The sequence below is a fragment of the Notothenia coriiceps genome, unplaced genomic scaffold (genome assembly GCF_000735185.1).
Source record: "Notothenia coriiceps isolate Sejong01 unplaced genomic scaffold, NC01 NC01_scaffold00000339, whole genome shotgun sequence".
Taxonomy (NCBI): Eukaryota; Metazoa; Chordata; class Actinopteri; order Perciformes; family Nototheniidae; genus Notothenia; species Notothenia coriiceps.
The window spans coordinates 9,385,014-9,399,592 of record NW_011333040.1 but is presented as its reverse complement, the minus strand read 5'-3'; the positions used below and the strand labels follow the sequence as shown (position 1 = coordinate 9,399,592).

The 14,579-nt window shown below is 39.9% G+C and overlaps 1 long non-coding RNA gene across 1 annotated transcript in view; it reads right to left on the bottom strand.

The window, feature by feature from the left end:
* The window catches only part of LOC104944948 (uncharacterized), a 28,152-nt gene that overhangs the window by 2,950 nt on the left and 10,623 nt on the right, over positions 1 to 14,579 (bottom strand). The window contains exon 2 of the long non-coding RNA XR_798286.1: positions 879 to 954. This is a non-coding gene — a long non-coding RNA (uncharacterized lncRNA). The remainder of the gene's footprint in view (positions 1 to 878; positions 955 to 14,579) is intronic.

The following is a 14,579-nucleotide window of genomic DNA, read 5'->3' as shown; positions in this document are numbered from 1 at the left end:
CACACCGCACACAGAATACAGAGCACCACCACTGAAAACAGTGTGATACCACCCTGATCCTCCCTGCAGAAAGAAGTTTCGTTATCGATAGATGAGCTCAACATGCTTGGAGGCTTGTCTTATCTTGAGCGCATGAAATATCTTAATCTTTGCAGATTCCAATCAAAGTCAGTAAACAGGAATAAGCTGCTAAAGGCTACTCATTTATCAGTTTCTCTTCACGTTGTTGAATATTTTGCTCAACCTTTTCCTTCCACCACTACATTTTTGTCCTCGATACCGGCTTGTTCTCATTTCCTCGGCCCCACTGGGGGTACCGTTGCTCTCGCAACTCTTCCTGTTCTACTTCCCCATTGGCTTATGCTCCACTTAGCTCCCCCAAGACATTTCCAGTGGGTTTTTCTTTTCTGTAACCTTGAGCCACTGCTGAAAGAACACCTGAGTTTTTCTGTGGCTCTCACACACACAAACACAACCATGCAAACCTGTCCAAAAAAAGAAGACAAGGGACGTACAGTAGAGGCGGACGTTTAACACCAATGAACCGGTGGAAGGAGGAAGATATGTGGACATCATCACACAGGTACTATCTGAGGATATCAACCCCAGTGTCATTTTTTTGGACTCATGCTCTAGGAGTTTCTGCATTTGGTCAAGTTAAGGATTCTGGGTTGATGCAGAAGTCACTAGAAAGATACTAGAAACTTCTGAATATCTGTGTCGTCATCACACATCTCTACTAAAGAGAAATCAAAGAGGATAAAAGCAGCACCAAGTATCGGGTCGGCTGGCCCTCTGCCTGGACTATACGGGACAGACAGGAGGAATGAAAGAAGGACGGAGACGGAGAGAAAACCAGAAACGGTTGGTGTACTCACTGGTCAGCGCCTTCTCGTAGCTCTTCCCCATGGCTATGAAGTTCCGTAAGCAGGGGTTGAACTGCTCCATGATGGACTGGAAAGGGGGGAAAGAAAAAACAGCACGCTTGGTTATTCAAAAGGCAGAAAAGATACCGAAACAAACACTGATATGAGCTAGAATGACGGAGCGCCACTCTTTACTGGGGCACGAACACACGCACACACACAGTCAGATGAGCCAACCAGGAGCAAGAGGAGTGCAGCAGGGATTCGTTTCAAGCTCATGGAAGGGGCGATGGAGGACAGGGAGGGCTTGTGTGTATTAGTGTTGTGGTGTTTGTGTTTGTGGATGAGGGGGGCTGTCTCTATTCAAGTAGACCCTGGTTTTGGCTGCTGACTGCCCTCCTCTCAGCAGTAGACCTGGACCCATCACCGTTTCCTTCAGTCTCTCTAACACTCTCTGAACTGCGGCTTACTGTTCCTGCTAATTGCTTTTTATAAAGGGGATGTTCACCTAAGTTATAAATAAAATATGTTCTCTCCAAGTTCTAGTGATAGCCAGCCTATCCAACAGACATAGTTGATTATGACATAGTTAGATATGGGAATTTATTTTTACAAAAATAGATCAAACTCACAGTAAGTTGACTGTGGTAGATTTATAGTATCGGAATAATCTTGAATATTTTCAGATGACTTACTTGAGAAAGTAATACTTGAGTTATCATGTGAGAAAGAACACATTATACATGTTTTTTGCAGTGGGACCTAATGATTACCTTATTTAAGACTTTTGAATAGTTTTTTGCTAAAAATGATATGCACTAAAAAGAGACGTGTGGTGCCAGAAGTATATTTTGTTCTAAACAAGATGTAAGGTAAAGCCATTCTAGTATGTTTTAGTGCAATTTAAAGAGTTTGAGATAATTATATTTTAGATCATATCGCAATTATTTTGGCCAGGAAAGGCATAAGTAATGTTCTTATCGTCTCTGACTAGATCAAAAACGAAATGGTCTAACTTTATTCTTTGGGTTTTAACTACACTAATAAAAATCATAAGTAAATATTCTACTGTGAAAACAGAAGAAGCTAAAATGAAAACCAGTTAACAAAGCGTTTCAATGTCTTTTGGTAAGTGCAGATTCAACAGTCAGCAAAGTAAGATGTGCCATTTCTTCTGGTTTGATCCAGTGGTGGGTGATAAAGGGAAACTTGGAGAAAAGGCTCAACCAGCACGGAATTATCCCAGAAACACACAAACATACATAAAGCACCATCTAAATTGAAATCGCTCCTTTTTTTATGACGGATAACAAAGCATGGGTCAGCACACAGGCAGTGGAGAATGTCTGCAGCGAACACAGCAAGCAGAGTGAACCCTTGTTAACAAGTGAAGGAAACATCACAAATAAATATATATAATAGGTTTTACCGTCTCTGTGTGTCTCTGGAGTTACTCAACCTCCCCCTCAAAGGTGCCTTTTCAATACTGCGGCGTCTCAGGTAAGACCCAGTACTTTTACTGTCTTTTTTTACTTTGAAATTGCAAGTTTTAGGCAGCACAGTCGGAAGCATCCTTGTTTCAGCCACCATGTGTCAGGGCAAATTAACTGAATCAAACAATGTTTTTGATACTTGTTAAAAGACAAACACTTTCCCATGAATAATATAAAGGAGGAGACCCTCTGAAAGAACATCGTTTATTGTGATCCAAGGGTTTTTAGACACAGAGAGTGTCTTGTTATATGAACGCTCTGCTTGCATAGCTAACCACCAATCACAATCATTCTTGATAAATGTATCAAACAACGAAAGCAGACCCTGCTAGTCCTAGACCATCAGAATGTTTTGGCTACGTAAATTATGATGTTGAGCAAAACATTGTCATGATCTAGGACTAATTCCTTATACAGGGTACAGTATATGCAGGAATCCTGAAGTCAAACGTAAAACCTTTGAAGACCTTTTTTAAGACCCTTTCCATACATTTTAAGACCTCATCGCCACTTTGAGTTCTAACCGGTTACATCGGCGACACACTTTACCTCAAATTGACTATATACAGTAGGCTTGGGCGGTATGATGGTATTACGGTATACCAGGGTATTTCGAAATACCGTCGGTATGATTTTCAATACCGTGACGTCACAGACTGTGCGCCAAATCACAGATGCGTTTCATTCTATTACACTGACACGGAGTTTTGACAGGGACGACATTGGTTGTAATGCACAGCACGCGCCAGCAGAGGGCAGTCCTTCTTTCCCGCTCTCAGAGCTCAGCACAGAGCTGAGCTGAGCAAGATGGCGGCAGCATTTGCCGGCCCCGAACTCGGACAACTAGTAAAAAAGAAAAATGCCTCTGCGCCTGTTTGGGACTATTTTGGGTTTACTCGTCGCCAGTGACTTCATCCAGCACAACGAGAGACAGAGGCACTTCTTTGGGAATGTTTAAGACGGGGTGAGTGAGTGTTGACATTTTTTAATCCTATGCAACTGGTTGATGGTTTTGTAGTCGAGGTCGGACGGTTTTAAAAACGAAAGCATTTACGTGCTAAACATTCACGCGAGTAATCCAATTAATCAAATGGAAATAAAGTTTTTAACACATGCACGGAATAATATTGCCAAACTAGTTAGTGAACATAGCAAACTTTTGTGTCATGTATGCAGCCCTTGTTTTGCACTTGCGCGCACGTCGCGGCACTTTGCGAGCGTCTACCGGCTCGGGCTGCATTTTACACCGAACATATAATATACCGTTCGAAACATNTTGTGATTACAACCTGGTACAAAGCACACAGGCATCTTGTAAAAGTGAATTTATTGGAGCAATCTCTTATATTTATTGGAGGGAATAAATCAGTCTTCTTCTTTGCTTTGCGAGTCGCAACCAGTCTTGGAGCATTATCGCCTATGACATCACTTACGCGACCCAGAATGCATTTGGGATTTGTAGTCTTTCTAGTTGCGTATTTTTTCATAGTCTTATATTTCAACAGTTTTACGACAAACTGTGACTTTTTTTACATGGAAATGATTGTTTAAGATTGACAAACATCATATGTGTCATTCGTGGCACAATTCAAACGGGATCAAAAGATAACTTTTCTCTCTCCATTGACTTCAATGTATAATTTTCCGCTTCCGGGGTCCCATGGAGGCTCCCGGAAGGGGAGGGACTTCGCCTCTCTATATAGGTTCATGCTACCTCAATCAAACTTTCACATTATCATAGTGACATCCCATGTATATATTTCCAGCTTTCAAATGGTTTCGTTGTGTATGTTTGTGTTACCTATATGAAAAATAATATCATTTTCAAAATCTGTTTTTACGTTTTTTTTGTGATTTTGGGTCCAAAATGTTCATATAGTATCTAAAAATGAAAGAAATAACTATCAGGTTATATAGGTGAGGTTGTCCTTAAAACAAAGATACCAAACATTGACTTGCCAAACATTTCTTAATGGGGTTTAGTAAGGCAAATCAAAAGTATGCGAAAACGGCCAAATTAGCCCAGGACTCCAAAGGGTTAAGGCCAAAGGTCCAGAATAGAGGAAATGAGGAGCTAAGCTGAGGCTTGACTTCTTTACTTATTTAGGCAGACATACAGATATTTGTCTGTGTGTGTTTTTTTCGTTCAGTTACGCACACAATACGAAACTTAAGACGGCATAACTTTTACTGCAACTACTGACGCACATTACCCTCTGATGTGTGACGTCACCCAAAAAAACGTGGGTTAGCCCCTCCCCACTATGAAGGCACAACTTAACAGGTATCAACTCTGTATAATAAAATAATATATATACTGTATATATGTATATATATCAATAACTATAACTTTGGGGCCTTTTCTACAAAACTAAATGTATCAATTACATTTTAGAGAGTGGCACAAGCCCTACAATCCAATCATTGTCAACCGTTTATCCGGAATTGGGTAGCAGAAGACGGCCATCAACCAGCTCTGACTGGGGGATTCCAAGCGATCCCAGGGTTTGCCCCTCGGTCTCCTCCCAGGAGCGGCCTAGGTGACATCCTTACCAGGTGTCCGAACCACCTCAACTGGCTACCTTCTACGTAAAGGAGCTGCATCTCTACTGTGAGTCCCTCCCGGATGACTGAACTTAATCCGGGGGATGCCAGTTATCCTCTGGAAGAAACCCATTCCATCCTTGTATCTGAATCTCATTCTTTCGGTCATGACCCCCCCCCTTCATGACTATCGGTGAGGGTTAGGTTGAAAAGTGCAGAGAAACAGCATAGTGCGTGCCACTCTAGTCTTCTATGTAAACAGAAGATACATGGAATAGCTTTTTTCACCATTAAATGTCTTCTTTTGTAATTTTCACGGTCCGTTAACTAAATGTGTAAAAAGGAGCTTGATGACTGTGTAATGATGTGAGGATGCACTTACGGGCTTACATTTCCATATTAATGAGAGCATCGCAGAGAGCTTTTTACCTCACAAGGCAAACACAAGTTCCCCTCAGCGACTGTGACGAAGTTGAAGCCTGTACCTTTAAAAGCTGCTTCTCATCCAAAGCCATTTGCAGCTAGTGTAGCTCCTCGCTTGTTTAAATGAGCACCCTGATGATTGCCATCAGTGCTGAAGTGATTGAACTGAGTGAATCTAAGGTAGAGAAACTATGTGGCCAATGTGGAGGGAATGAGCCGAACAGATTGAATTGGAAAGGGGTACATATAAAAACAGCTATAAAAAGTGGAGGGAAAAAAAGCGTTTCCCACAAGTCGATTGAGAGAGCTCAAATGTGCATGTTGAAAACAATCTACGATTAAATAGTCTACATGAAACGGTTTTGTAGGAAATGGTGTGCAGGTTCACTGACTGGTGTACTTGATGCAAAACAATAAAGTGCATTCCATTTTTTTTTCAAGTTTAACAAAAAGTGCAAAGGGAGTTGTCCTCAGAAAAATAGTTCATTACAACAAGACCTAAAATGCACACTGACACTTCTTCTAAAATACTTTTAGCGCTTCCAGACTTTGGGAGTAACGTAATCAGGATACAGAAAAAGGTAACTGTATTCCCTTACAGTTACATAAGAGAGTAATCAGATTATATTATAATCAATAATTAATTAATTAATACTATTACTATTTATTATTATTATTATATATTATTTTATTTATTTAATTTATTTAACCCTAACCTAAATGCACTGCACAGGATGCCCTGTGTGTCTGCTCCTCAACAGACACCGAAGATGCTCCCGTTAATACATCCAAGTCTCTCACACCAAATATTTGACATCTTTTATGTATTCATTGCTGCACAAAGCCTTATCAGATTAATCTGTGTATTTTATCATCTTTTAACCCAACGTGGCCCTGCAGCAGCAGATCAGGGGCCTCATTTATAAAAGGGATATACGCTCAAAAAATGGCGTACGCCAGTTTCTACGCAATGTTTGCGATTTATAAAATACTAACTTGACGGGAAAACGTGCGGTCCTCCAGGCAAACTCTAACCCATGCGTACGCACTAAGCACAAAAACGGGAGAGACGAGAAACTGCGACACCGTTGACAGAAGGAAGAATGGAGAGAAATATGTGGAAATAATACCATAAATAAAATGTTACCTCTCATTTATCATATATGAAGAATTCATTTTTCAAACATTGATCAAAGCCAATCTTTAAATGATTAAACAAACACCTGTTTGCGACTCCTCAGTGCACACAAAAACATAACTTGGAGAAATAAATAAATATGGATATGTTATTTAAAACCACCTCGAATATGTGGTGTTAATGTTATGAAATGTTTTCTCATAAATGATGCGGTAAGCAGGAGGACAGAATTACGTCTAAACTGACGCCGTTTTGCATTTCTATAGGTTGTATACGAGCATGGTTTTATATACTATCATGTTTAATCATGTTTTATGCCGTTTGCTAAGACTTGATATAAATTGTTCGTAAAACACAGGAGTTATGGAAACTAAGAACACCATATGTGGTAAATTGTACAGCTAATATAACTCAACACATTAGTTGTATTTCCTTTAACTGGTGGATAGAGAGTTGCTGCAGTGGAGACGCTGCGCACAGCTGATCGACAGCTGGAACACAAACCACGAGTCATTCTATAATTTAGGGTACATTTCACATCAACAAAACTGTAAAAAAAAAGTGTCCTTTCTCAATAGAACAATCAGTGATTCAAGTTAGTATATTCCTCAGTGTAACATATCCACTAGTTGCAAAGCTTAAACTTTTTATTTTTTTTTGTATTTGAAGGGAAAGGATGTTTTCACTACTCAGTTTGTCAACTATGTTACGGACAAACTTGATGTCATTACAATCATTTGATTAAGTCCTGCACTTCAAGTAAAATCCAATTTGAAAGGCTCTTGAGTCTATTCTACCATATATCCAAAGATTTTTAAAAGATTCAAAAATAATTGTATTAAAGTTTTGTTTTTTCATGTGATATGTTTAGCACTGTCATTAAGGATAGTGATATTTATACGCATAAGGTGGTCCACAGTGTCCCAGGTCCGCCGTGCTCATCTGTCTAGACCATAGCTTACATTCAACGGGAACCCGTGGCGGATCTGTTTCAATACTCAACAGCGACACTACTGTGAGATGAAAATCAAAACTCCAAGTCGGTTTGTTGGGGAACGCGGCCGGAGTTCGTGGATTTTCGTTTGTCGTTTCTCTTACTTCCGACACCCCAGGACTAATTTAACCCGGTCACCACCACGGGAATTTTATACTACCTTCTATAAATGGGGTCCTCAGTAAGTCCTCCAGTACCTGTGTGTAGTACCGTCCATTTCTACGTACGTGCACAACCGGCCTCAGTTGGCCCAAGAAGACCAGGTGACTCTCTCCTACACGAAACATGAGGAAAACTCCTGTTAACTCTCACTAAGGAGAGTTTCAGTCACTGGAGTGAGGTGTACCTCTAACTGGTTTGTGTAGCCCAGATCAAAGATTTTCCCAGCTTGACTTACAACCGTTAACTACTCACAGACAACTTATAATTACAATGGACACATGTCAAGAACTTATAAAGCAACATCCATTCCGAAGTGCAACCTGGGGGACACGACCAAACTTGGTGGGTTATCGTTTTGGTAAGTCGAAATTTTTGACCAAAGAGAATGAACAACGGAGATTGACACCCCAAACCAGGAAACAGACTGAATGTTCAGTGAAAGCTATTTTGGCAGTTTAAAGCGTTTACTTTACATTTTGATCTGAAAAGACCGATCCAATAATTAATCTTCTACTTAAGACTTACGACTTACATCTCTTCTTGAACAAGGTTTGGGAAGTGGCCAATCGACCCTAGTCTCCCTTAAAAATTAAACGTGACGACACTACAAACCCAAAAGCGAACAAACACTAGTAAAAGTTTACATTGACATAAAACATACTTAAACCACAAAGTATTAACTTAATTAACCTTACCAAAGTTAACTTAAAACGTGAATAAGGAACTTTATTTCTATCACGGACTACAAATTATTACACAGGTCAGTTGATACAATAAACGCAGTTTACGACACTGGAAAGTAACAGTTGATCACGAACGGTGGAGTAAAAATAGTTTAAATTTATAGATTTATCACGAGACACTCAGACTATAGGAAATATCGTATTACATGTAGATGTGTGTCCAACCTCAAAATGCACTGTAGAGAATTTTGCTAGTTTTACTGGACATAACATCAAANGTTATATAGGTGAGGCTGTCCTTAAAAAAGAGATACCAAACATTGACATGTTTCGCATACTTTTGATTTGCCTTACTAAACCCCATTAAGAAATGTTTGGCATGTCAATGTTTGGTATCTCTTTTTTAAGGACAGCCTCACCTATATAACCTGATAGTTATTTCTTTCATTTTTAGATACTATATGAACATTTTGGACCCAAAATCACAAAAAAACGTAAAAACAGATTTTGAAAATGATATTATTTTTCATATAGGTAACACAAACATACACAACGAAACCATTTGAAAGATGGAAATATATACATGGGATGTCACTATGATAATGTAAAAGTTTGATTGAGGTAGCATGAACCTATATACAAATTTTATGAACAAATAACAGGTGTATCCATAGGCTTTTTTTCCTAATTTCTCAAGTTCTGTCAACAGTGACACAGTAGGCACAACAAAACATTTCAAAGCTTAAATAATGTACATGGGATTTCATTCTGATAAGGCAAAAGTGTTATTATAAATATAATACAAATATATATATATATATATATATATATATATATATATATACTACTATATATATATATATATAATATATCAAGTACCTTAGGAGAGATCATAACCCGGACCTGATGGACGAGAGGGAGAGGTACACATATATAAATAATATACATAACAGATTTTTTTCATACATTTTTTGGAGGGATTTCTCAAATTTGTTGAACTCTATATTATTATCTGTGTGCCTCAATTTGTTTACTTATTTTACACATATCTTTTGTATATTTCTCTAATATTTTGAATAAAAATCACGCATGTCAGACATTTATCGGAACTATTTCAATTTCTCTTTTGTCTCTATTTACTTTCTAATTATTTAACTAGTACTTTTTCTAAGTTTTTTGGGTTATTTAATACTTAGAAAGTGTAAATAGTGTGTGTTTGTGTGTGTGTGTGTGTGTGTGTGTGTGTGTGTGTGTGTGTGTGTGTGTGTGTGTGTGTGTGTGTGTGTGTGTTGGCAGCAGGAGAGTGTGAGGAGTGAGTCAGAGCCTACATACACAGCAGCAGGTTTGTATCATGTTGGGGCGTAAATTGCTGTAAAGGGGAGCCAGCCATGTGGCTCCATTAAAGCATGCTGCGCTGCTCACCGCTAAACTGACCCACCACCAAAAATGGACCTGGCAACCCAACAAGGAGAGAGAGAGAGAGAGAGAGAGAATAAAAAAAAAAACAAGGGCTGTCAACATTACAGCTTGCGATTAATCTGGAAAAACTGAACTCTTTAAAAAATGTACGCAAAGGAATCCCATTACCAAGTTTAAAAGAGCTGATGTTTACCACGAATAAAGCCAGCTGAAAGGCAAAGAAAGTAGAGGAATCTTCACAGGAATTGCCAATTCACTTTTTTTTTAAATCTGTTGACAGCACTAGAAAACACATTTTTAAATAACTAGGTTAAACCAAGCTTTAGAGCTTATTCAATGACGCCTGGGAAACAACTCTTTTTGGACACCTTTTAACATGTTAACCGTCAATCTAGAATCAGCGTTAATGCCTTTTTTAAACTCAGTTTCAGAGGCTTTTGATGTGCTATGCAATAGTGCAAAGATGTGAGAACAAGACAATATACTGTTGTCCATCACAATAAATGACAACAGAGAGAACATCTTTTTGAGATTCTGTGTTTGGTCAAAATGGAAGTCAAGTACTTACGGACCCCCATAGGGGATATGGAGAAGAAGAAAACAATTATTTGAAAAAAAATATATATGTTTTGCGAGATATCGCAATACTTTTGCGAGATCTCGCAAAACTTTTCATTTAGCTCAATGTACTTCCTGGTCAGTTCGGCTGCTACGGCAACACAGAAACCACAACAATGGAGTGATTCATCGATTTTACTTTGAGCTTGGCCTTAAATATAAAGATATAACATCAGTGCTTGGCAATAGGCACGGGTTTCACACAGACTGTATATATAAAGGGTTTCACATAAGTGAAGACACCTCAAGAGAACACTCAGAGCGAGGGGACATGCACCTCCCTCTGAGCTGAGTTATTGACAGATTCAGATTTCGCGGATCGATAACTCATAACGTTGTAAAAATACAAACAACATGACTTTACAATCATAGCAAGGTAGACAACGAGCTACAGAGTCGTTTTTATCAGAACAGTTCGATGCGCGCCGTCATCTGAACTAAACATCAAGAATTGGTCGCAATCTGCAGCTTGAGGAGGGAGAGGAATGCTTAGGGACCGTATACAAACTGCAACGGGGTTTTGCGAGATATCACACATTCTAGCAAGAAGAAATAATAATGAAACACATGAACAGACACATCATTGCTGCAGAGATTAAATTATAATTATTACGAATTATAATTTCAGGATAAATACAACTCCAACTAAGTCCAAACTGCATTAAGCCGCCATCCCTCTCTTTAATTTCCCTGTCACATGACTAAAACTAAGGTTACTTCCTCCTCTTAGTGCAGAGGATTGGATGCTGAATCTGCAGGAGGTGACATCATGTGAAGTTCACTGAGTCAACAGTTTCAGGGTTGATAAGGAAAGTCTACTCTCCGTCCCCTGCCATTAGATGTGTGTGAACTGGTCAGGATATGAAGGTTACCCAGATTATAAGCAAACATGCAAACACACACAGGAAAGGTCATTTCATCTGGTTGGTCGCCCTGGAAACGGTGCACTGGGGTGTGTTTGGCTACCACTCACTAGTCAAGGTGACCCCTTGTCATCAAGTTTTACGGTGTGTGTGATCGTGTGTGTGTGTGTGTGTGTGTGTGTGTATACAGTATGACACCTCTCTCAATAATCTGCCGCCCCATTTCTCACCGTGTACAGGTGTCAGCTGGTGTATAAACTATCATCACTCACACTAACACACAGCACAGANGCACTGGGGTGTGTTTGGCTACCACTCACTAGTCAAGGTGACCCCTTGTCATCAAGTTTTACGGTGTGTGTGATCGTGTGTGTGTGTGTGTGTGTGTGTGTGTGTGTGTGTGTGTGTGTGTGTGTATACAGTATGACACCTCTCTCAATAATCTGCCGCCCCATTTCTCACCGTGTACAGGTGTCAGCTGGTGTATAAACTATCATCACTCACACTAACACACAGCACAGAAGCAATTTATTGTCACCACATGACGTTTTCAATCAAAACAACATGGGTAGTGTTCTGAACAAATACTCTGCTTATAATAGTCCTGGGTAGTTTGGTTACAATGTAAACTAGGGCTGCACATTATGGCAACAATGATAAATCTGAATTATTTTTGATCAATAATGAGATCAGGATTTTATTTAGATTTTTGGCACAAGATAGTTTTCAATTGCAGTTTCACATGTGTCATATTATGCTCATTTGTNTGCAGCACCTCTGGAAGGAGGGTTTTAGCCTTTGCAGACCATCTAAATCACATGTGTCAAACTCAAGGCCCGGGGGCCAAATCAGGCCTGTGGAGGATTTAATTTCAGCCCGCAGGATAATTTTTAATTACTATTAGATCTGGCCCGCTGGTATATTGCACGCACACCTTCACTCAATCCTGAGGGTTTCCTCAGCTCAGAGCCTGAGCCCAAACATTGATGAACTTGCACCCAAGACGAGATGCCAAGTATCTGGCTTGAACTAGCATCACAGAGCAGCAAACTGAGTTTCAATGGATGTTTCCTTCGGCACTTTTTCTCTCACGACAACAGGGCATGTTTTGTCTTTCTGAGAAATAGTTTTTTTGAAGCTGTTGTTGGCCTGTGGGAAAATGTAATCATAAGAAATGAGTCTGGAAAAGCTGCAGATAGAGCCATAAGAAATGAATGCAACTGATTATTTAAATGTTTAATGTTGTTTTTATAGGCAATCATTTAAGCTTTGTTAGTTCCAGGTTGAATATGTGCAATAAGTTCATTTCAATAAATGTTGCTATAAACATTGAACCAGTCCGGCCCTCGACTAGTACCAATTTTTTAATTTTGTCCCACTGTGTATTTGAGTTCGACACCCCTGATCTAAATGCACAAAAACCTATAACACACTACAGGAAAGGGAAAACTCATAACTTAACATTTGCTTAGCAAATGTAGCATGTTGTATAGGTTTTAGTGCATGTAAATGGTCTCCAAAGGCTAAAATTCCTCCAGAGGGAGTTTCTCTCCCCCACACTCCGACCCCCACTGCCTGAATTACGCCTCCATTGGACTCCTTTGTTTACTTCCATAACTTATGGCACATTTCCACTGCAGCGTGGTAGCCCCGTTTAAGCGTCCCTATTAGCGTCCTCACTCAGGCCTCGGGCTGCCTCGCTGGCCGTCCGAAGCCGTGGCGCATTTCCATTACAGTTTAGGACATGGGGTAGCAACGCAGTGTATGCGGGGCGATCGGCTTTTTGGCTGGCTTTTTGGGCGGAGCGACGCTGGGTAAAACTGCAGTTGCGTCATCTTCAATGCGACACAACTCACAAAACAATGGAGGATGTGGAAGCGATCGTTTACTTGTTTCTTGGTGTGTGGCTTGTTATCACAGCAAGAAGGAAAGTAAATATTTGAATTTCAAGCACCAGTAAGTACTGCCCCATAATAAGAACATTTGAGGAAATATTAGATCATGAAAAGAAAATNTTAAGTCTATTGTCGTAACAAAACAAATTTTGTACATGTTGTGTACGTTTATATAAAAAAAATCTAAATAAATACAAGTTAAAGTTTATGTACTTATGTTATGTTACGTTAATAAATCCATAAAGTCTAATCGCGTTAGTTTGGGAGAACCTACAGTCACGGGAGGAGGAGACGTGGAACTCGGTACGACGGATGGGGTCCGGAGACGGACGACGACCAAATTGTTAAGGTTGGGTAAGAAGTATCAGGAGAGGCTGAGAGCGTCTTCCAATAACGTCTCGTGTTCGTACAGTCGTGGTACATAAAGAGAGAAGTAAAATCTCCAATCGTGTGCGTCTTACACACGGACAGAGGGTAGCGACCGGCGTCAAACAAAGGTGTTCGATGCCACATACAAGGAGTCTGTAGGACTTCAATAGGTGGGTGACTTTACACACAACTTTCACCTTGTAGTGTCTGGTCGGTGAGCCTTTTGGAGTCGGGAAGTAAATATTTGAATTTCAAGCACCAGTAAGTACTGCCCCATAATAAGAACATTTGAGGAAATATTAGATCATGAAAAGAAAATCTTTCTAATAAATTAAGCGAATATCAAAGCTAACTATAAACATAAATACTAAAGTGTAAAACACAGCAAAACTATATTCATAAATCGATCTTGTGACGATTCTCTCTGACCAATCAGCAGTCGAGAGTGTTGACGTCACTAGTTCAGCCCTGGCCTGATAGAACCACAATTTTATGGGGCCGGAAAAAGAGGGGAAAAGTACCTGCTAGCCGGTGCTACGCTATATGGAAAGGCCACCAAAAACTGGCCTGGCCGCTTGAGAACGATTAAGGACGCTTAAACGGGGCTACCCGCTGCAGTGGAAATGCGCCAAAAGTGACATCACTATGTAACACTCACGATTCTATTAGCTGGCGCTTCAACACATTGTACGGGATAGGCTAAGGGGCGGGACATCTCTAAGTGGTTGACCAATCACAACAGAGCCGGCCAGCTAACCAATCAGAGCAGACTGAGCTCTGGTTTCAGACAGAGGGTGAAAAGAGGTGCTGCAGCACAGGCAGTATGAGAAAAATAAAGAGCTTTTTGAACATTAAGGCATGTAAACATGTCACAGTAGAGACACTACATACTGATATACACCTGAACATCAGCAGAACAGGGCCCCTTTAAAGTCACATTCCACATATCTTACAGTTGTGTTCTCCTGTGTGCTTTATCAGAAACCTCTACTGATTAACGGAAAGGTCTTTTAATTCTCATGAACCCTGTCGGTGTGTCATATTACAGAGAGGGTTCCAAACAGTACTAACAGATAAGACAGGAAATTACTGATGGATTTGCCTCAAGTGCA